Below are 24,088 nucleotides of genomic sequence, written 5' to 3'. Positions count from 1 at the left end.
CAGCCGAGATGCACGGGAGAATGCGAAAAGTGTTCATGTGTAGTAAAAACCTTAGAAATCCGTCCGTTTTCGTCATTTGTTATCGAATCGACTTAAAGCCAGATCGTCACATTGGCTGCTCTTCTCTCTGAAACGGTTGCACTTATCGTCTGCAAAGCTATGTCGCGTGCTGCGGTATGCGGAGACACTAAAATCACCATAGTAGAACACAGATGAAGCATCTAAGTTGATGTAATAGCCAGTAAGAAGTAATCCAATTCAAGTTTTAGGTATCGATTATTGACTTTTTAGCTGGCTTTGGTGCCTTGGACATGAGCTAGGACCTTAAGATTCTGCATGAAAGGAGGACTAGCAGCCGAGTTGCACGGGAGAATGTGAAAAGTGTTCATATGCAGTAAATACCTGCGACATCCGTCCGTTTTCGTCATTTGTTATCGAATGGACTTAAAGCCAGATCGTCACATTGGCCGCTCTTCTCTCTGAAACGGTTGTACTTATCGTCTGCAAAGCTATGTCGCGTGCTGCGGTATGCGGACACACTAAAAGCACCTTAGTAGAACACAGATGAAGCTTCTAAGTTGATGTAATAGCCAGTAAGAAGAAGTAAAATTCAAGTTTTATGTATCGGTTATTGACTTTTTACACTTCTTTGGTGCCTTGGACACGAGCTAGGAACTTAAGATTTCGCATGAAGGAGGACTAGCAGCCCAGTTGCACGGGAGAATGTGAAAAGTGTTCATATGTAGTAAAAACCTGAGAAATCCGTCCGTTTTCGTAATTTGTTATCGAATCGACATAAAGCCAGATCGTCACATTGGCCGCTCTTCTCTCTGAAACGCTAGTACTTATCGGCTGCACAGCTATGTCGCGTGCTGCGGTATGCAGAGACACTAAAAGCACCATAGTAGAACACAGATGAAGCTTCTAAGTTGATGTAATAGCCAGTAAGAAGTAGTACAATTCATGTTTTAGATATCGATTATTGACTTTTTAGCTGGCTTTCCTGCCTTGGACATGAGCTAGGACCTTAAGACTCTGCATGAAAGGAGGACTAGCAGCCGAGTTGCATGGGAGAATGTGAAAAGTGTTCATATGTAGTAAAAACCTGAGAAATCCGTCCGTTTTCGTCATTTGTTATCGAATCGACTAAAACCCAGATCGTCAAATTGGCCGCTCTTTTCTCTGAAACGGTTGCACTTATCGTCTTCAAAGGTATGTCGCGTGTTGCCGTAGGCGGAAACAGGAAAAGCACCATAGTAGAACACAGATGAAGCTTCTAATTTGATGTAATAGCCAGTAAGAAGTAGTCCAATTCAAGATTTAGGTATCGATTATTGACTTTTTAGATGGCTTTGGTGCCTTGGACATGAGCTAGGACCTTAAGACTCTGCATGAAAGGAGGACTAGCAGCCGAGTTGCATGGGGGAATGTGAAAAGTGTTTAAATGTAGTAAAAACCTGTGAAATACGTCCGTTTTCGTCATTTGTTATCGAATCGACTTAAAGCCAGATCGTCACATTGGCCGCTCTTCTCTCTGAAACGGTTGTACTTATCGTCTGCAAAGCTATGTCGCGTCCTGCGGTATGTGGAGACACTAAAAGCACCATAGTAGAACACAGATTAAGCTTCTAAGTTGATGTAATACCCAGTAAGAAGTAGTAAAATTCAAGTTTTAGTTATCGATTATTGACTTTTTAGCTGGCTTTGGTGCCTTGGACATGAGCTAGGACCTTAAGATTCTGCATGAAAGGAGGACTAGCAGCCGAGTTGCACGGGAGAATGTGAAAAGTGTTCATATGCAGTAAAAACCTGAGACATCCGTCCGTTTTCGTCATTTGTTATCGAATCGACTTAAAGCCAGATCGTCACATTGGCCGCTCTTCTCTCTGAAACGGTTGTACTTATCGTCTGCAAAGCTATGTCGCGTCCTGCGGTATGCGGACACACTAAAAGCACCATAGTAGAACACAGACGAAGCATCTAAGTTGATGTAATAGCCAGTAAGAAGTAATCCAATTCAAGTTTTAGGTATTGAATATTCACCTTTTAGCTGGCTTTGGTGCCTTGGACATGAGCTAGGACCTTAAGATTCTGCATTAAAGGAGGACTAGCAGCCGAGTTGCATGGGAGAATGTGAAACGTGTTCATATGTAGTAAAAACCTGAGAAATCCGTCCGTTTTCGTCATTTGTTATCGAATCGACTTAAAGCCAGATCGTCACATTGGCTGCTCTTCTCTCTGAAACGGTTGCACTTATCGTCTGCAAAGCTATGTCGCGTGCTGCGGTATGCGGAGACACTAAAATCACCATAGTAGAACACAGATGAAGCATCTAAGTTGATGTAATAGCCAGTAAGAAGTAATCCAATTCAAGTTTTAGGTATCGATTATTGACTTTTTAGCTGGCTTTGGTGCCTTGGACATGAGCTAGGACCTTAAGATTCTGCATGAAAGGAGGACTAGCAGCCGAGTTGCACGGGAGAATGTGAAAAGTGTTCATATGCAGTAAAAACCTGAGACATCCGTCTGTTTTCGTCATTTGTTTTCGAATCGACTTAAAGCCAGATCGTCACATTGGCCGCTCTTCTCTCTGAAACGGTTGTACTTATCGTCTGCAAAGCTATGTCGCGTGCTGCGGTATGCGGAGACACTAAAAGCACCATAGTAGAACACAGATTAAGCTTCTAAGTTGATGTAATACCCAGTAAGAAGTAGTAAAATTCAAGTTTTAGTTATCGATTATTGACTTTTTAGCTGGCTTTGGTGCCTTGGACATGAGCTAGGACCTTAAGATTCTGCATGAAAGGAGGACTAGCAGCCGAGTTGCACGGGAGAATGTGAAAAGTGTTCATATGCAGTAAAAACCTGAAACATCCGTCCGTTTTCGTCATTTGTTATCGAATCGACTTAAAGCCAGATCGTCACATTGGCCGCTCTTCTCTCTGAAACGGTTGTACTTATCGTCTGCAAAGCTATGTCGCGTCCTGCGGTATGCGGACACACTAAAAGCACCATAGTAGAACACAGACGAAGCATCTAAGTTGATGTAATAGCCAGTAAGAAGTAATCCAATTCAAGTTTTAGGTATTGAATATTCACCTTTTAGCTGGCTTTGGTGCCTTGGACATGAGCTAGGACCTTAAGATTCTGCATTAAAGGAGGACTAGCAGCCGAGTTGCATGGGAGAATGTGAAAAGTGTTCATATGTAGTAAAAACCTGAGAAATCCGTCCGTTTTCGTCATTTGTTATCGAATCGACTTAAAGCCAGATCGTCACATTGGCTGCTCTTCTCTCTGAAACGGTTGCACTTATCGTCTGCAAAGCTATGTCGCGTGCTGCGGTATGCGGAGACACTAAAATCACCATAGTAGAACACAGATGAAGCAACTAAGTTGATGTAATAGCCAGTAAGAAGTAATCCAATTCAAGTTTTAGGTATCGATTATTGACTTTTTAGCTGGCTTTGGTGCCTTGGACATGAGCTAGGACCTTAAGATTCTGCATGAAAGGAGGACTAGCAGCCGAGTTGCACGGGAGAATGTGAAAAGTGTTCATATGCAGTAAAAACCTGAGACATCCGTCTGTTTTCGTCATTTGTTTTCGAATCGACTTAAAGTCAGATCGTCACATTGGCCGCTCTCCTGTCTGAAACGGTTGTACTTATCGTCTGCAAAGCTATGTCGCGTGCTGCGGTATGCGGAGACACTAAAAGCACCATAGTAGAACACAGATTAAGCTTCTAAGTTGATGTAATACCCAGTAAGAAGTAGTAAAATTCAAGTTTTAGTTATCGATTATTGACTTTTTAGCTGGCTTTGGTGCCTTGGACATGAGCTAGGACCTTAAGATTCTGCATGAAAGGAGGACTAGCAGCCGAGTTGCACGGGAGAATGTGAAAAGTGTTCATATGCAGTAAAAACCTGAGACATCCGTCCGTTTTCGTCATTTGTTATCGAATCGACTTAAAGCCAGATCGTCACATTGGCCGCTCTTCTCTCTGAAACGGTTGTACTTATCGTCTGCAAAGCTATGTCGCGTCCTGCGGTATGCGGACACACTAAAAGCACCATAGTAGAACACAGACGAAGCATCTAAGTTGATGTAATAGCCAGTAAGAAGTAATCCAATTCAAGTTTTAGGTATTGAATATTCACCTTTTAGCTGGCTTTGGTGCCTTGGACATGAGCTAGGACCTTAAGATTCTGCATTAAAGGAGGACTAGCAGCCGAGTTGCATGGGAGAATGTGAAAAGTGTTCATATGTAGTAAAAACCTGAGAAATCCGTCCGTTTTCGTCATTTTTTATCGAATCGACTTAAAGCCAGATCGTCACATTGGCTGCTCTTCTCTCTGAAACGGTTGCACTTATCGTCTGCAAAGCTATGTCGCGTGCTGCGGTATGCGGAGACACTAAAATCACCATAGTAGAACACAGATGAAGCAACTAAGTTGATGTAATAGCCAGTAAGAAGTAATCCAATTCAAGTTTTAGGTATCGATTATTGACTTTTTAGCTGGCTTTGGTGCCTTGGACATGAGCTAGGACCTTAAGATTCTGCATGAATGGAGGACTAGCAGCCGAGTTGCAGGGGGGAATGTGAAAAGTGTTCAAATGTAGTAAAAACCTGAGAAATACGTCCGTTTTCGTCATTTGTTATCGAATCGACTTAAAGACAGATCGTCACATTGGCCGCTCTTCTCTCTAAAACGGTTGTACTTATCGTCTGCAAAGCTATGTCGCGTGCTGCGGTATGCGGAGACACTAAAAGCACCATAGTAGAACACCCATTAAGCTTCTAAGTTGATGTAATACCCAGTAAGAAGTAGTAAAATTCAAGTTTTAGGTATCGATTATTGACTTTTTAGCTGGCTTTGGTGCCTTGGACATGAGATAGGAACTTAACATTCTGCATGAAAGGAGGACTAGCAGCCGAGATGCACGGGAGAATGCGAAAAGTGTTCATGTGTAGTAAAAACCTTAGAAATCCGTCCGTTTTCGTCATTTGTTATCGAATCGACTTAAAGCCAGATCGTCACATTGGCTGCTCTTCTCTCTGAAACGGTTGCACTTATCGTCTGCAAAGCTATGTCGCGTGCTGCGGTATGCGGAGACACTAAAAGCACCTTAGTAGAACACAGATGAAGCTTCTAAGTTGATGTAATAGCCAGTAAGAAGAAGTAAAATTCAAGTTTTATGTATCGGTTATTGACTTTTTACACTTCTTTGGTGCCTTGGACACGAGCTAGGAACTTAAGATTTCGCATGAAGGAGGACTAGCAGCCGAGTTGCACGGGAGAATGTGAAAAGTGTTCATATGTAGTAAAAACCTGAGAAATCCGTCCGTTTTCGTCATTTGTTATCGAATCGCCTTAAAGCCAGATCGTCACATTGGCCGCTCTTCTCTCTGAAACGGTTGCACTTATCGTCTTCAAAGGTATGTCGCGTGTTGCCGTAGGCGGAAACAGGAAAAGCACCATAGTAGAACACAGATGAAGCTTCTAAGTTGATGTAATAGCCAGTAAGAAGTAGTCCAATTCAAGATTTAGGTATCGATTATTGACTTTTTAGATGGCTTTGGTGCCTTGGACATGAGCTAGGACCTTAAGACTCTGCATGAAAGGAGGACTAGCAGCCGAGTTGCATGGGGGAATGTGAAAAGTGTTTAAATGTAGTAAAAACCTGAGAAATACGTCCGTTTTCGTCATTTGTTATCGAATCGACTTAAAGCCAGATCGTCACATTGGCCGCTCTTCTCTCTGAAACGGTTGTACTTATCGTCTGCAAAGCTATGTCGCGTCCTGCGGTATGCGGAGACACTAAAAGCACCATAGTAGAACACAGATTAAGCTTCTAAGTTGATGTAATACCCAGTAAGAAGTAGTAAAATTCAAGTTTTAGTTATCGATTATTGACTTTTTAGCTGGCTTTGGTGCCTTGGACATGAGCTAGGACCTTAAGATTCTGCATGAAAGGAGGACTAGCAGAGGAGTTGCACGGGAGAATGTGAAAAGTGTTCATATGCAGTAAAAACCTGAGACATCCGTCCGTTTTCGTCATTTGTTATCGAATCGACTTAAAGCCAGATCGTCACATTGGCCGCTCTTCTCTCTGAAACGGTTGTACTTATCGTCTGCAAAGCTATGTCGCGTCCTGCGGTATGCGGACACACTAAAAGCACCATAGTAGAACACAGACGAAGCATCTAAGTTGATGTAATAGCCAGTAAGAAGTAATCCAATTCAAGTTTTAGGTATTGAATATTCACCTTTTAGCTGGCTTTGGTGCCTTGGACATGAGCTAGGACCTTAAGATTCTGCATTAAAGGAGGACTAGCAGCCGAGTTGCATGGGAGAATGTGAAAAGTGTTCATATGTAGTAAAAACCTGAGAAATCCGTCCGTTTTCGTCATTTGTTATCGAATCGACTTAAAGCCAGATCGTCACATTGGCTGCTCTTCTCTCTGAAACGGTTGCACTTATCGTCTGCAAAGCTATGTCGCGTGCTGCGGTATGCGGAGACACTAAAATCACCATAGTAGAACACAGATGAAGCATCTAAGTTGATGTAATAGCCAGTAAGAAGTAATCCAATTCAAGTTTTACGTATCGATTATTGACTTTTTAGCTGGCTTTGGTGCCTTGGACATGAGCTAGGACCTTAAGATTCTGCATGAAAGGAGGACTAGCAGCCGAGTTGCACGGGAGAATGTGAAAAGTGTTCATATGCAGTAAAAACCTGAGACATCCGTCTGTTTTCGTCATTTGTTATCGAATCGACTTAAAGCCCGATCGTCACATTGGCCGCTCTTCTCTCTGAAACGGTTGTACTTATCGTCTGCAAAGCTATGTCGCGTGCTGCGGTATGCGGACACACTAAAAGCACCATAGTAGAACACAGATGAAGCTTCTAAGTTGATGTAATTGCCAGTAAGAAGTAGTACAATTCAAGTTTTAGGTATCGATTATTGACTTTTTAGCTGGCTTTGGTGCCTTGGACATGAGATAGGACCTTAAGATTCTGCATGAAAGGAGGACTAGCAGCCGAGTTGCACGGGAGAATGTGAAACGTGTTCATATGCAGTAAAAACCTGAGACATCCGTCCGTTTTCGTCATTTGTTATCGAATCGACTTAAAGCCAGATCGACACATTGGCCGCTCTTCTCTCTGAAACGGTTGTACTTATCGTCTGCAAAGCTATGTCGCGTGCTGCGGTATGCTGAGACACTAAAAGCACCATAATAGAACACAGATGAAGCTTCTAAGTTGATGTAATAGCCAGTAAGAAGTAGTACAATTCAAGTTTTAGGTATTGAATATGGAACTTTTAGCTGGCTTTGGTGCCTTGGACATGAGCTAGGACCTTAAGACTCTGCATGAAAGGAGGACTAGCAGCCGAGTTGCACGGGAGAATGTGAAAAGTGTTCATATGTAGTTAAAACCTGAGACATCCGTCCGTTTTCGTCATTTGTTATCGAATCGACTTAAAGCCAGATCGTCACATTGGCCGCTCTTCTCTCTGAAACGGTTGTACTTATCGTCTGCAAAGCTATGTCGCGTCCTGCGGTATGCGGACACATTAAAAGCACCATAGTAGAACACAGACGAAGCATCTAAGTTGATGTAATAGCCAGTAAGCAGTAATCCAATTCAAGTTTTAGGTATTGAATATTCACCTTTTAGCTGGCTTTGGTGCCTTGGACATGAGCTAGGACCTTAAGATTCTGCATTAAAGGAGGACTAGCAGCCGAGTTGCATGGGAGAATGTGAAAAGTGTTCATATGTAGTAAAAACCTGAGAAATCCGTCCGTTTTCGTCATTTGTTATCGAATCGACTTAAAGCCAGGTCGTCACATTGGCTGCTCTTCTCTCTGAAACGGTTGCACTTATCGTCTGCAAAGCTATGTCGCTTGCTGCGGTATGCGGAGACACTAAAATCACCATAGTAGAACACAGATGAAGCATCTAAGTTGATGTAATAGCCAGTAAGAAGTAATCCAATTCAAGTTTTAGGTATCGATTATTGACTTTTTAGCTGGCTTTGGTGCCTTGGACATGAGCTAGGACCTTAAGATTCTGCATGAAAGGAGGACTAGCAGCCGAGTTGCACGGGAGAATGTGAAAAGTGTTCATATGCAGTAAAAACCTGAGACATCCGTCTGTTTTCGTCATTTGTTATCGAATCGACTTAAAGCCAGATCGTCACATTGGCCGCTCTTCTCACTGAAACGGTTGTACTTATCGTCTGCAAAGCTATGTCGCGTGCTGTGGTATTCGGAGACACTAAAAGCACCATAGTAGAACACAGATCAAGCTTCTAAGTTGATGCAATATCCAGTAAGAAGTAATCCAATTCAAGTTTTAGGTATCGATTATTGACTTTTTAGCTGGCTTTGGTGCCTTGGACATGAGCTAGGACCTTAAGATTCTGCATTAAAGGAGGACTAGCAGGCGAGTTGCATGGGAGAATGTGAAAAGTGTTCATATGCAGTAAAAACCTGAGACATCCGTCTGCTTTCGTCATTTGTTATCGAATCGACTTAAAGCCAGATCGTCACATTGTCCGCTCTTCCCTCTGAAACGGTTGTACTTATCGTCTGCAAAGCTATGTCGCGTGCTGCGGTATGCGGACACACTAAAAGCACCATAGTAGAACACAGATGAAGCTTCTAAGTTGATGTAATAGCCAGTAAGAAGTAGTACAATTCAAGTTTTAGGTATCAATTATTGACTTTTTAGCTGGCTTTGGTGCCTTGGACATGAGCTAGGACCTTAAGATTCTGCATGAAAGGAGGACTAGCAGCCGAGTTGCACGGGAGAATGTGAAACGTGTTCATATGTAGTAAAAACCTGAGACATCCGTCCGTTTTCGTCATTTGTTATCGAATCGACTCAAAGCCAGATCGACACATTGGCCGCTCTTCTCTCTGAAGCGGTTGTACTTATCGTCTGCAAAGCTATGTCGCGTGCTGCGGTATGCTGAGACACTAAAAGCACCATAATAGAACACAGATGAAGGTTCTAAGTTGATGTAATAGCCAGTAAGAAGTAGTACAATTCAAGTTTTAGGTATTGAATATGGAACTTTTAGCTGGCTTTGGTGCCTTGGACATGAGCTAGGACCTTAAGATTCTGCATGAAAGGAGGACTAGCAGCCGAGTTGCACGGGAGAATGTAAAAAGTGTTCATATGTAGTTAAAACCTGAGAAATCCGTCCGTTTTCGTCATTTGTTATCGAATCGACTTAAAGCCAGATCGTCACATTGGCCGCTCTTCTCTCTGAAACGGTTGTACTTATCGTCTTCAAAGGTATGTCGCATGTTGCCGTAGGTGGAAACAGGAAAAGCACCATAGTAGAACACAGATGAAGCTTCTAAGTAGATGTAATAGCCAGTAAGAAGTAGTCCAATTCAAGATTTAGGTTTCGATTATTGACTTTTTAGCTGGGTTTTGGTGCCTTGGACATGAGGTAGGACCTTAATATTCTGCATGAAAGGAGGACTAGCAGCCGAGTTGCATGGGGGAATGTGAAAAGTGTTCAAATGTAGTAAAAACCTGAGAAATCCGTCCGTTTTCGTCATTTGTTATCGAATCGACTTAAAGCCAGATCGTCACATTGGCTGCTCTTCTCTCTGAAACGGTTGCACTTATCGTCTGCAAAGCTATGTCGCGTGCTGCGGTATGCGGAGACACTAAAATCACCATAGTAGAACACAGATGAAGCATCTAAGTTGATGTAATAGCCAGTAAGAAGTAATCCAATTCAAGTTTTAGGTATCGATTATTGACTTTTTAGCTGGCTTTGGTGCCTTGGACATGAGCTAGGACCTTAAGATTCTGCATGAAAGGAGGACTAGCAGCCGAGTTGCACGGGAGAATGTGAAAAGTGTTCATATGCAGTAAAAACCTGAGACATCCGTCTGTTTTCGTCATTTGTTATCGAATCGACTTAAAGCCAGATCGTCACATTGGCCGCTCTTCTCTCTGAAACGGTTGTACTTATCGTCTGCAAAGCTATGTCGCGTGCTGCGGTATGCGGACACACTAAAAGCACCATAGTAGAACACAGATGAAGCTTCTAAGTTGATGTAATTGCCAGTAAGAAGTAGTACAATTCAAGTTTTAGGTATCGATTATTGACTTTTTAGCTGGCTTTGGTGCCTTGGACATGAGATAGGACCTTAAGATTCTGCATGAAAGGAGGACTAGCAGCAGAGTTGCACGGGAGAATGTGAAACGTGTTCATATGCAGTAAAAACCTGAGACATCCGTCCGTTTTCGTCATTTGTTATCGAATCGACTTAAAGCCAGATCGACACATTGGCCGCTCTTCTCTCTGAAACGGTTGTACTTATCGTCTGCAAAGCTATGTCGCGTGCTGCGGTATGCTGAGACACTAAAAGCACCATAATAGAACACAGATGAAGTTCTAAGTTGATGTAATAGCCAGTAAGAAGTAGTACAATTCAAGTTTTAGGTATTGAATATGGAACTTTTAGCTGGCTTTGGTGCCTTGGACATGAGCTAGGACCTTAAGACTCTGCATGAAAGGAGGACTAGCAGCCGAGTTGCACGGGAGAATGTGAAAAGTGTTCATATGTAGTTAAAACTTGAGAAATCCGTCCGTTTTCGTCATTTGTTATCGAATCGACTTAAAGCCAGATCGTCACATTGGCCGCTCTTCTCTCTGAAACGCTTGTACTTATCGTCTGCAAAGCTATGTCGCGTGCTGCGGTATGCGGAGACACTAAAAGCACCATAGTAGAACACAGATTAAGCTTCTAAGTTGATGTAATACCCAGTAAGAAGTAGTAAAATTCAAGTTTTAGTTATCGATTATTGACTTTTTAGCTGCCTTTGGTGCCTTGGACATGAGCTAGGACCTTAAGATTCTGCATGAAAGGAGGACTAGCAGCCGAATTGCACGGGAGAATGTGAAAAGTGTTCATATGCAGTAAAAACCTGAGACATCCGTCAGTTTTCGTCATTTGTTATCGAATCGACTTAAAGCCAGATCGTCACATTGGCCGCTCTTCTCTCTGAAACGGTTGTACTTATCGTCTGCAAAGCTATGTCGCGTCCTGCGGTATGCGGACACACTAAAAGCACCATAGTAGAACACAGACGAAGCATCTAAGTTGATGTAATAGCCAGTAAGCAGTAATCCAATTCAAGTTTTAGGTATTGAATATTCACCTTTTAGCTGGCTTTGGTGCCTTGGACATGAGCTAGGACCTTAAGATTCTGCATTAAAGGAGGACTAGCAGCCGAGTTGCATGGGAGAATGTGAAAAGTGTTCATATGTAGTAAAAACCTGAGAAATCCGTCCGTTTTCGTCATTTGTTATCGAATCGACTTAAAGCCAGATCGTCACATTGGCTGCTCTTGTCTCTGAAACGGTTGCACTTATCGTCTGCAAAGCTATGTCGCGTGCTGCGGTATGCGCAGACACTAAAATCACCAAAGTAGAACACAGATGAAGCATCTAAGTTGATGTAATAGCCAGTAAGAAGTAATCCAATTCAAGTTTTAGGTATCGATTATTGACTTTTTAGCTGGCTTTGGTGCCTTGGACATGAGCTAGGACCTTAAGATTCTGCATGAAAGGAGGACTAGCAGCCGAGTTGCACGGGAGAATGTGAAAAGTGTTCATATGCAGTAAAAACCTGAGACATCCGTCTGTTTTCGTCATTTGTTATCGAATCGACTTAAAGCCAGATCGTCACATTGGCCGCTCTTCTCTCTGAAACGGTTGTACTTATCGTCTGCAAAGCTATGTCACGTGCTGCGGTATGCGGACACACTAAAAGCACCATAGTAGAACACAGATGAAGCTTCTAAGTTGATGTAATTGCCAGTAAGAAGTAGTACAATTCAAGTTTTAGGTATCGATTATTGACTTTTTAGCTGGCTTTGGTGCCTTGGACATGAGATAGGACCTTAAGATTCTGCACGAAAGGAGGACTAGCAGCCGAGTTGCACGGGAGAATGTGAAAAGTGTTCATATGTAGTTAAAACTAGAGAAATCCGTCCGTTTTCGTCATTTGTTATCGAATCGACTTAAAGCCAGATCGTCACATTGGCCGCTCTTCTCTCTGAAACGGTTGTACTTATCGTCTGCAAAGCTATGTCGCGTGCTGTGGTATGCGGAGACACTAAAAGCACCATAGTAGAACACAGATTAAGCTTCTAAGTTGATGTAATACCCAGTAAGAAGTAGTAAAATTCAAATTTTAGTTATCGATTATTGACTTTTTAGCTGGCTTTGGTGCCTTGGACATGAGCTAGGACCTTAACATTCTGCATGAAAGGAGGACTAGCAGCCGAGTTGCACGGGAGAACGTGAAAAGTGTTAATATGTAGTAAAAACCTTAGAAATCCGTCAGTTTTCGTCATTTGTTATCGAATCGACTTAATGCCAGATTGTCACATTGGCCGCTCTTCTCTCTGAAACGCTTGTACCTATCGTCTGCAAAGCTACGTCGCGTGCTGCGGTATGCTGAGACACTAGAATCACCATAGTAGAACACAGATGAATCATCTAAGTTGATGTAATAGCCAGTAAGAAGTAATCCAATTCAAGTTTTAGGTATCGATTATTGACTTTTTAGCTGGCTTTGGTGCATTTGACATGAGCTATGACCTTAAGATTCTGCATTAAAGGAGGACTAGCAGCCGAGTAGCATGGGAGAATGTGAAAAGTGTTCATATGTAGTAAAAACCTGAGAAATCCGTCCGTTTTCGTCATTTGTTATCGAATCGACTTAAAGCCAGATCGTCACATTGGCTGCTCTTCTCTCTGAAACGGTTGCACTTATCGTCTGCAAAGCTATGTCGCGTGCTGCGGTATGCGGAGACACTAAAATCACCATAGTAGAACACAGATGAAGCTTCTAAGTTGATGTAATAGCCAGTAAGAAGTAATCCAATTCAAGTTTTAGGTATCGATTATTGACTTTTTAGCTGGCTTTGGTGCCTTGGACATGAGCTAGGACCTTAAGATTCTGCATGAAAGGAGGACTAGCAGCCGAGTTGCTCGGGAGAAAGTGAAAAGTGTTCATATGTATTAAAAACCTGAGAAATCCGTCCGTTTTCGTCATTTGTTATCGAATCGACTTAAAGCCAGATCGTCACATTGGCTGCTCTTCTCTCTGAAACGGTTGCACTTATCGTCTGCAAAGCTATGTCGCGTGCTGCGGTATGCGGAGACACTAAAATCACCATAGTAGAACACAGATGAAGCATCTAAGTTGATTTAATAGCCAGTAAGAAGTAATCCAATTCAAGTTTTAGGTATCGATTATTGACTTTTTAGCTGGCTTTGGTGCCTTGGACATGAGCTAGGACCTTAAGATTCTGCATGAAAGGAGGACTATCAGCCGAGTTGCACGGGAGAATGTGAAAAGTGTTCATATGCAGTAAAAAGTTGAGACATCCGTCAGTTTTCGTCATTTGTTATCGAATCGACTTAAAGCCAGATCGTCACATTGGCCGCTCTCCTGTCTGAAACGGTTGTACTTATCGTCTGCAAAGCTATGTCGCGTCCTGCGGTATGCGGACACACTAAAAGCACCATAGTAGAACACAGACGAAGCATCTAAGTTGATGTAATAGCCAGTAAGAAGTAATCCAATTCAAGTTTTAGGTATTGAATATTCACCTTTTAGCTGGCTTTGGTGCCTTGGACATGAGCTAGGACCTTAAGATTCAGCATGAAAGGAGGACTAGCAGCCGAGTTGCACGGGAGAATGTGAAAAGTGTTCATATGCAGTAAAAACATGAGACATCCGTCTGTTTTCGTCATTTGTTATCGAATCGACTTAAAGCCAGATCGTCACATTGGCCGCTCTCCTCTCTGAAACGGTTGTACTTATCGTCTGCAAAGCTATGTCGCGTGCTGCGGTATGTGGACACACTAAAAGCACCATAGTAGAACACAGATGAAGCTTCTAAGTTGATGTAATAGCCAGTAAGAAGTAGTACAATTCAAGTTTTAGGTATCGATTATTGACTTTTTAGCTGGCTTTGGTGCCTTGGACATGAGCTAGGACCTTAAGATTCTGCATGAAAGGAGGACTAGCAGCCGAGTTGCACGGGAGAATGTGAAACGTGTTCATATGTAGTAAAAACCTGAGACATCCGTCCGTTTTCGTCATTTGTTATCGAATCGACTTAAAGCCAGATCGTCACATTGGCTGCTCTTCTCTCTGAAACGGTTGCACTTATCGTCTGCAAAGCTATGTCGCGTGCTGCGGTATGCTGAGACACTAAAAGCACCATAATAGAACACAGATGAAGCTTCTAAGTTGATGTAATAGCCAGTAAGAAGTAGTACAATTCAAGTTTTAGGTATTGAATATGGAACTTTTAGCTGGCTTTGGTGCCTTGGACATGAGCTAGGACCTTAAGATTCTGCATGAAAGGAGGACTAGCAGCCGAGTTGCATGGAAAAATGTGAAAAGTGTTCAAATGTAGTAAAAACCTGAGAAATCCGTCCGTTTTCGTCATTTGTTATCGAATCGACTTAAAGCCAGATCGTCACATTGGCCGCTCTTCTGTCTGAAACGGTTGTACTTATCGTCTGCAAAGCTATGTCGCATGATGCGGTATGCGGAGACACTAAAAGCAACATAGTAGAACACCCATTAAGCTTCTAAGTTGATGTAATACCCAGTAAGAAGTAGTAAAATTCAAGTTTTAGGTATCGAATATTGACTTTTTAGCTGGCTTTGGTGCCTTGGACATGAGATAGGACCTTAACATTCTGCATGAAAGGAGGACTAGCAGCCGAGATGCACGGGAGAATGCGAAAATTGTTCAAATGTAGTAAAAACCTTAGAAATCCGTCCGTTTTCGTCATGTGTTATCGAATCGACTTAAAGCCAGATCGTCACATTGGCTGCTCTTCTCTCTGAAACGGTTGCACTTATCGTCTGCAAAGCTATGTCGCGTGCTGCGGTATGCGGAGACACTAAAATCACCATAGTAGAACACAGATGAAGCATCTAAGTTGATGTAATAGCCAGTAAGAAGTAATCCTATTCAAGTTTTAGGTATCGATTATTGACTTTTTAGCTGGCTTTGGTGCCTTTGACATGAGCTATGACCTTAAGATTCTGCATTAAAGGAGGACTAGCAGCCGAGTTGCACGGGAGAAAGTGAAAAGTGTTCATATGCAGTAAAAACCTGAGACATCCGTCCGTTTTCGTCATTTGTTATCGAATCGACTTAAAGCCAGATCGTCACATTGGCCGCTCTTCTGTCTGAAACGGTTGTACTTATCGTCTGCAAAGCTATGTCGCGTGCTGCGGTATGCGGACACAGTAAAAGCACCATAGTAGAACACAGATGAAGCTTCTAAGTTGATGTAATTGCCAGTAGGAAAAAGTAAAATTCAAGTTTTATGTATCGGTTATTGACTTTTTACACTTCTTTGGTGCCTTGGACACGAGCTAGGAACTTAAGATTTCGCATGAAGGAGGACTAGCAGCCGAGTTGCACGGGAGAATGTGAAAAGTGTTCATATGTAGTAAAAACCTGAGACATCCGTCCGTTTTCGTCATTTGTTATCGAATCGACTTAAAGCCAGATCGTCACATTGGCCGCTCTTCTGTCTGAAACGGTTGTACTTATCGTCTGCAAAGCTATGTCGCGTGCTGCGGTATGCGGACACAGTAAAAGCACCATAGTAGAACACAGATGAAGCTTCTAAGTTGATGTAATTGCCAGTAAGAAAAAGTAAAATTCAAGTTGTATGTATCGGTTATTGACTTTTTACACTTCTTTGGTGCCTTGGACACGAGCTAGGAACTTAAGATTTCGCATGAAGGAGGACTAGCAGCCGAGTTGCACGGGAGAATGTGAAAAGTGTTCATATGTAGTAAAAACCTGAGAAATCCGTCCGTTTTCGTCATTTGTTATCGAATCGACTTAAAGCCAGATCGTCACATTGGCCGCTCTTCTCTCTGAAACGGTTGTACTTATCGTCTGCAACGCTATGTCGCGTGCTGCGGTATGCGGAGACACTAAAAGCACTATAGTAGAACACAGATGAAGCTTCTAAGTTGATGTAATAGCCAGTAAGAAGTAGTGCAATTCAAGTTTTAGGTATCGATTATTGACTTTTTAGCTGGCTTTGGTGCCTTGGACATGAGCTAGGACCTTAAGATTCTGCATGAAAGGAGGACTAGCAGCCGAGTTGCACGGGAGAATGTGAAACGTGTTCATATGTAGTAAAAACCTGAGAAATCCGTCCGTTTTCGTCATTTGTTATCGAACCGACTTAAAGCCAGATCGTCACATTGGCCGCTCTTCTCTCTGAAACGGTTGTACTTATCATCTACGAAGCTATGTCACGTGCTGCGGTATGCGGAGACACTAAAATCACCACAGTAGAACACAGATGAAGCTTCTAAGTTGATGTAATATGCAGTAAGAAGTAGTACAATTCGCGTTTTAGGTATCGATTATTGACTTTTTAGCTGGCTTTGGTGCCTTGGACATGAGCTAGGACCTTAAGATTCTCCAATAAAGGAGGACTAGCAGCCGAGTTGCACGGGAGAATGTGAAAAGTGTTCATATGTAGTAAAAACCTGAGAAACCCATCCGTTTTCGTCATTTGTTATCGAATCGACTTAAAGCCAGATCGACACATTGGCCGCTCTTCTCTCTGAAACGGTTGTACTTATCGTCTGCAAAGCTATGACGCGTGTTGCCTTAGGCGGAAACAGGAGAAGCATCATAGTAGAACACAGGTGAAGCTTCTAAGTTGATGTAATAGCCAGTAAGAAGTAGTAGAATTCAAGATTTAGGTATCGATTATTGACTTTTTAGCTGGCTTTGGTGCCTTGGACATGAGCTATGACCTTAAGATTCTGCATGAAAGGAGGACTAGCAGCCGAGTTGCACGGGAGGATGTGAAAAGTTTTCATATGTAGTAAAAACCTAAAAATTCGTCCGTTTTCGTCATTTGTTATCGAATCTACTTAAAGCAAGATCGTCACATTGGCCGCTCTTCTCTCTGAAACGGTTGTACTTAACGTCTACAAAGCTATGTCGCGTGCTGCGATATGCAGAGACACTAAAAGCACCATAGTAGAACACAGATGAAGCTTTTAAGTTGATGTAATATCCAGTAAGAAGTAGTACAATTAAAAGTTTTAGGTATCGGTTATTGACTTTTTATCCTTCTTTGGTGCCTTGGACACGATCTAGGAACTTAAGATTTTGCATGAAGGAGGACTAGCAGCCGAGTTGCACGGGAGAATGTGGAAAGTGTTCATATATAGTAAAAACCTGAGAAATCCGTCCGTATTCGTCATTTGTTATCGAATCGACTTAAAGCCAGATCGTCATATTGGCCGCTCTTCTCTCTGAAACGGTTGTACTTATCGTCTGCAAAGCTATGTCACGTGCTGCGGTATGCGGAGACACTAAAATCACAACAGTAGAACACAGATCAAGCTTCTAAGTTGATGCAATATCCAGTAAGAAGTAGTACAATTCGCGTTTTAGGTATCGATTATTGACTTTTTAGCTGGCTTTGGTGCCTTGGACATGAGCTAGGACCTTAAGATTCGACATGAAAGGAGGACTAGCAGCTCAGTTGCACGGGGGTATGTGAAAAGTGTTCATATGTAGTAAAAACCTGAGAAATCCGTCCGTTTTCGTCATTTGTTATCGAATCGACTTAAAGCCAGATCGACACATTGGCCGCTTTTCTCTCTGAAACGGTTGTACTTATCGTCTGCAAAGCTATGTCGCGTGCTGCGGTATGCTGAGACACTAAAAGCACTATAGTAGAACACAGATCAAGCTTCTAAGTTGATGTAATAGCCAGTAAGAAGTAGTACAATACAAGTATTAGGTATTGAATATTGACCTTTTAGCTGGCTTTTGTGCCTTGGACATGAGCTGGGACCTTAAGATTCTGCATGAAAGGAGGACTAGCAGCCGAGTTCCACGGGAGAATGTGAAAAGTGTTCATATGTAGTAAAAACATGAGAAATACGTCTGTTTTCGTCATTTATTATCGAATCTACATAAAGCCAGATCGTCACATTGGCCGCTCTTCTCTCTCAAACGGTTGTACTTATCGTCTGCAAAGCTATGTCGCGTACTGCGGTATTCGGAGACGCTAAAAGCACCATGGTAGAACACAGATGAAGCTTCTAAGATGATGTAATAGCCAGTAAGAAGTAGTACAATTCAAGTTTTAGGTATCGGTTGTTGACTTTTTAGGTGGCTTTGGTGCGTTGGACATGAGCTAGGACCTTAAGATTCTGCAATAAAGGAGGACTAGCAGCCGAGTTGCACGGGAGAATGTGAAAAGTGTTCATATGTAGTAAAAACCTGAGAAATCGGTCCGTTTTCGTCATTTGTTATCGAATCGACTTAAAGCCAGATCGTCACATTGGCCGCTCTTCTCTCTGAAACTGTTGTACTTATCGTCTGCAAAGCTATGTCGCGTGTTGCCGTAGGCGGAAACAGGAAAAGCACCATAGTAGAACACAGATTAAACTTCTAAGTTGATGTAATAGCCAGTAAGAAGTAGTCCAATTCAAGATTTAGGTATCGATTATTGACTTTTTAGCTGGCTTTGCTGCCTTGGACATGAGCTAGGACCTTAAGAATCTGCATGAAAGGAGGACTAGCAGCCGAGTTGCACGGGAGAATGTGAAAAGTTTTCATATGTAGTAAAAACCTAAGAAATTCGTCCGTTTTCGTCATTTGTTATCGAATCGACTTAAAGCCAGATCGTCACATTGGCCGCTCTTCTCTCTGAAACGGTTGTACTTATCGTCTGCAAAGCTATGTCGCGTGCTGCTGTATGCGGAAACACTAAAAGCACCATAGTAGAACACAGATGAAGCTTCTAAGTTGACGTAATAGCCAGGAAGAAGTAGTACAATTCAAGTTTTAGGTGTCGGTTATTGACTTTTTAGCTGGCTTTGGTGCCTTGGACAAAAGCTAGGACCTTAACATTCTGTATGAAAGGAGGACTAGCAGCCGATTTGCATGGGAGAATGTGAAAAGTGTTCATATGTAGTAAAAAACCGAGAAATCCGTCCGTTTTCGTCATTTGTTATCGAATCGACTTAAAGCCAGATCGTCAAATTAGCCGCTCTTCTCTCTGAAACGGTTGTACTTATCGATTGCAAAGCTATGTCGCGTGCTGCGGTATGCGGAGACACTAAAAGCACCATAGTAGAACACAGATGAAACTTCTAAGTTGATGTAATAGCCAGTAAGAAGTAGTACAATTCAAGTTTTAGGTATCGATTATTGACTTTTTAGCTAGCTTTGGTGCCTTGGACACGAGCTAGGAACTTAAGATTTTGCATGAAGGAGGACTATCAGCCGAGTTGCACGGGAGAATGTGAAAAGTGTTCATATGTGGTAAAAACCAGAGACATCCGTCCGTTTTCGTCATTTGTTATCGAATCGACTTAAAGCCAGACCGTCACATTGGCCGCTCTTCTCTCTGAAACGCTTGTACTTATCGTCTGCAAAGCCATGTCGCGTGCTGCGGTATGCGGAGGCACTAAAAACACCATAGTAGAACACAGATGAAGCTTCTAAGTTGATGTAATAGCCAGTAAGAAGTAGTACAATTCAAGTTTTAGGTATCGATTATTGACTTTTTAGCTAGCTTTGGTGCCTTGGACATGAGCTAGGACCTTAAGATTCTGCATGAAAGGAGGACTAGCAGCCGAGTTGCACGGGAGAATGTGAAAAGTGTTCATAAGTAGTAAAAACCTGAGAAATTCGTCCGTTTTTGTCATTTGTTTTCGAATCTACTTAAAGCCAGATCGTCACATTGGCCGCTCTTCTCTCTGAAACGCTTGTACTTATCGTCTGCAAAACTATGTCGCATGCTGCGGTATGCTCAGACACTACAAGCAGCATAGTAGAACACAGATGAAGCTTCTAAGTTGATGTAATAGCCAGTAAGAAGTAGTACAATTCAAGTTTTAGGTATTGATTATTGACTTTTAGCTGGCTTTGGTGCCTTGGACATGAGCTAGGACCTTAAGATTCTGCATGAAAGGAGGACTAGCAGCCGAGTTGCACGGGAGAATGTGAAAAGTGATCATATGTAGTAAAAACCTAAGAAATTCGTCCGTTTTCGTCATTTGTTATCGAATCGACTTAAAGCCAGATCGTCACATTGGCCGCTCTTCTCTCTGAAACGGTTGTACTTATCGTCTGCAAAGCTATGGCGCATGCTGCGGTATGCGGAGACAATAAAAGCACCATAGTAGAACACAGATGAAGCTTCTAATTTGACGTAATAGCCAGGAAGAAGTAGTACAATTCAAGTTTTAGGTATCGACTATTGACTTTTTAGCTGGCTTTGGTGCCTTGGACATGAGCTAGGACCTTAACATTCTGCATGAAAGGAGGACTAGCAGCCGATTTGCATGGGAGAATATGAAAAGTGTTCATATGTAGTAAAAACCCGAGAAATCCGTCCGTTTTCGTCATTTGTTATCGTATCGTCTTAAAGCCAGATCGTCACATTAGCCGCTCTTCACTCTGAAACGGTTGTACTTATCGATTGCAAAGCTATGTCGCGTGCTGCGGTATGCGGAGACACTAAAAGCACCATAGTAGAACACAGATGAAGCTTCTAAGTTGATGTAATAGCCAGTAAGAAGTAGTACAATTTAAGTTTTAGGTATCGATTATTGACATTTAGCTAGCTTTGGTGCCTTGGACATGAGCTAGGACCTTATGATTCTGCATGAAAGGAGGACTAGCAGCCGAGTTGCACGGGAGAATGTGAAAAGTGTTCATATGTAGTACAAACCTGAGAAATCCGTCCGTTTTCGTCATTTGTTATCGAATCGACTTAAAGCCAGATCGTCACAATGGCAGCTCTTCTCTCTGAAACGGTTGTACTTATCGTCTGCAAAACTATGTCGCGTGCTGCGGTATGCGGAGAAACTAAAAGCACCGTAGTAGAACACAGATGAAGCTTCTAAGTTGATGTAATAGCCAGGAAGAAGTAGTACAATTCAAGTTTTAGGTATTGATTATTGACTTTTTAGCTGGCTTTGTTGCCTTGGACATGAGCTAGGACCTTAAGATTCTGCATGAAAGGAGGCCTAGCAGCCGAGTTGCAAGGGAGAATGTGAAAAGTGTTCATATGTAGTAAAAAGCAGAGAAATCGGTCCGTTTTCGTCATTTGTTATCGAATCGACTTAAAGCCAGATCGTCACATTGGCCGCTCTTCTCTCTGAAACGCTTGTACTTATCGTCTGCAAAGCTATGTCGCTTGCTGCGGTATGCGGAAACACTAAAATCACCATAGTAGAACACAGATGAAGCTTCTAAGTTGATGTAATAGCCAGTAAGAAGTAGTACAATTCAAGTTTTAGGTATCGATTATTGACTTTTTAGCTGGCTTTGGTGCCTTGGACATGAGCTAGGACCTTAAGATTCTGCATGAAAGGAGGACTAGCAGCCGAGTTGCAGGGGAGAATGTAAAAAGTGTTCATATGAAGTAAAAACCTGAGAAATCCGTCCGTTTTCGTCATTTGTTATCGAATCGACTTAAAGCCAGATCGTCACATTGGCCGCTCTGCTCTCGGAAACGTTTGTACTTATCGTCAGCAAAGCTATGTCGCTTGTTGCTGTAGGCGGAAACAGAAAAGGACCATAGTAGAACACAGATGAAGCTTCTAAGTTGATGTAATAGCCAATAAGAAGTAGTACAATTAAAGTTTTAGGTATCGGTTATTGACTTTTTACCCTTCTTTGGTGCCTTGGACACCAGCTAGGAACTTAAGATTTTGCATGAGGGAGGACTAGCAGCCGAGTTGCACGGGAGAATGTGAAAAGTGTTCATATGTAGTAAAAACCTGAGAAATCCGCCCGTATTCGTCATTTGTTATCGAATCGACTTAAAGCCAGATCGTCACATTGGCCGCTCTTCTCTCTGAAACGGTTGTACTTATCGTCTACAAAGCTATGTCGCGTGCTGCGATATGCGGAGACATTGAAAGCACCATAGTAGAAGACAAATGATGCGTCTAAGTTGATGTAATAGCCAGTAAGAAGTAGTCCAATTCAAGATTTAGGTATCGATTATTGACTTTTTAGCTGGCTTTGGTGCCTTGGACATGAGCTAGGACCTTATGATTCTGCATGAAACGAGGACTAGCGGCCGCGTTGCACGGGAGTATGTGAAAAGTGTTCATATGTAGTAAAAACCTGAGAAATCCGTCCATTTTCGTCATTTGTTATCGAATCGACTTAAAGCCAGATCGTCACATTGGCCGCTCTTCTCTCTGAAACGGTTGTACTTATCGTCTGCAAAACTATGTCGCGTGCTGCGGTATGCGGAGAAACTAAAAGCACCGTAGTAGAACACAGAAGAAGCTTCTAAGTTGATGTAATAGCCAGGAAGAAGTAGTACAATTCAAGTTTTAGGTATTGATTATTGACTTTTTAGCTGGCTTTGGTGCCTTGGACATGAGCTAGGACCTTAAGATTCTGCATGAAAGGAGGACTGGCAGCCGAGTTGCAAGGGAGAATGTGAAAAGTGTTCATATGTAGTAAAAACCTGAGAAATCCGTCCGTTTTCGTCATTTGTTATCGAATCGACTTAAAGCCAGATCGTCACATTGGCCGCTCTTCTCTCTGAAACGCTTGAACTTATCGTCTGCAAAGCTATGTCGCGTCCTGCGGTATGCGGAGACACTAAAATCACCATAGTAGAACACAGATGAAGCTTCTAAGTTGATGTAATAGCCAGTAAGAAGTAGTACAATTCAAGTTTTAGGTATCGATTATTGACTTTTTAGCTGGCTTTGGTGCCTTGGACATGAGCTAGGACCTTAAGATTCTGCATGAAAGGTGGACTAGCAGCCGAGTTGCAGGGGAGAATGTAAAAAGTGTTCATATGAAGTTAAAACCTGAGAAAACCGTCCGTTTTCGTCATTTGTTATGGAATCGACTTAAAGCCAGATCGTCACATTGGCCGCTCTGCTCTCGGAAACGGTTGTACTTATCGTCTGCAAAGCTATGTCGCTTGTTGCTGTAGGCGGAAACAGAAAAGCACCATAGTAGAACACAGATGAAGCTTCTAAGTTGATGTAATAGCCAGTAAGAAGTAGTACAATTCTAGTTTTAGGTATCGATTATTGACTTTTTAGCTGGCTTTGGTGCCTAGGACATGAGCTAGTATCTTAAGATTCTGCATGAAAGGAGGACTAGCAGTCGAGTTGCACGGGAGAATGTGACAAGTGTTCATAAGTAGTAAAAACCTTAGAGATCCGTTCGACATCGTCATTTGTTAACGAATCGACTTAAAGCCAGATCGTCACATTGGCCGCTCTTCTCTCTGAAACGGTTGTACTTATCGTCTGCAAAGCTATGTCGCGTGCTGCGGTATGTGGAGACACTAAAAGCACCATATGAGATCACAGATGAAGCTTCTAAGTTGATGTAATAGCCAGTAAGAAGTAGTACAATTCATGTTTTAGGTATCGATTATTGACTTTTTAGCTGGCTTTGGTGCCTTGGACATGAGCTAGGACCTTAAGATTCTGCATGAAAGGAGGACTAGCAGCCGAGTTGCAGGGGAAAATGTGAAAAGTGTTCATATGTAGAAAAAACCTGAGAAATCCGTCTGTTTTCGTCATTTGTTATCGAATCGACTTAAAGCCAGATCGTCACATTGGCCGCTCTTCTCTCTGAAACGGTTGTACTTATCGTCTGCAAAGCTATGTCACGTGTTGCCGTAGGCGGAAACAGGAAAAGCACCATAGTAGAACACAGATGAAGCTTCTAAGTTGATGTAATAGCGAGTAAGAAGTAGTCCAATTCAAGTTTTAGGTATCGATTATTGACTTTTTAGCTGGCTTTGGTGCCTTGGACATGAGCTAGGACCTTAAGATTCTGCATGAAAAGAGGACTAGCAGCCGAGTTGCACGGGAGAATGTGAAATGTGTTCATATGTAGTAAAAACCTGAGAAATCCGTCCGTTTTCGTCATTTGTTATCGAATCGACTTTAAGCCAGATCGTCACTTTCCGCTCTTCTCTCTGAAACGGTTGTACTTATCGTCTACAAAGCTATGTCG

Source organism: Schistocerca gregaria, unplaced genomic scaffold (assembly GCF_023897955.1).
Source record: "Schistocerca gregaria isolate iqSchGreg1 unplaced genomic scaffold, iqSchGreg1.2 ptg000199l, whole genome shotgun sequence".
NCBI lineage: Eukaryota > Metazoa > Arthropoda > Insecta > Orthoptera > Acrididae > Schistocerca > Schistocerca gregaria.
This window is presented reverse-complemented; position numbering follows the sequence as displayed.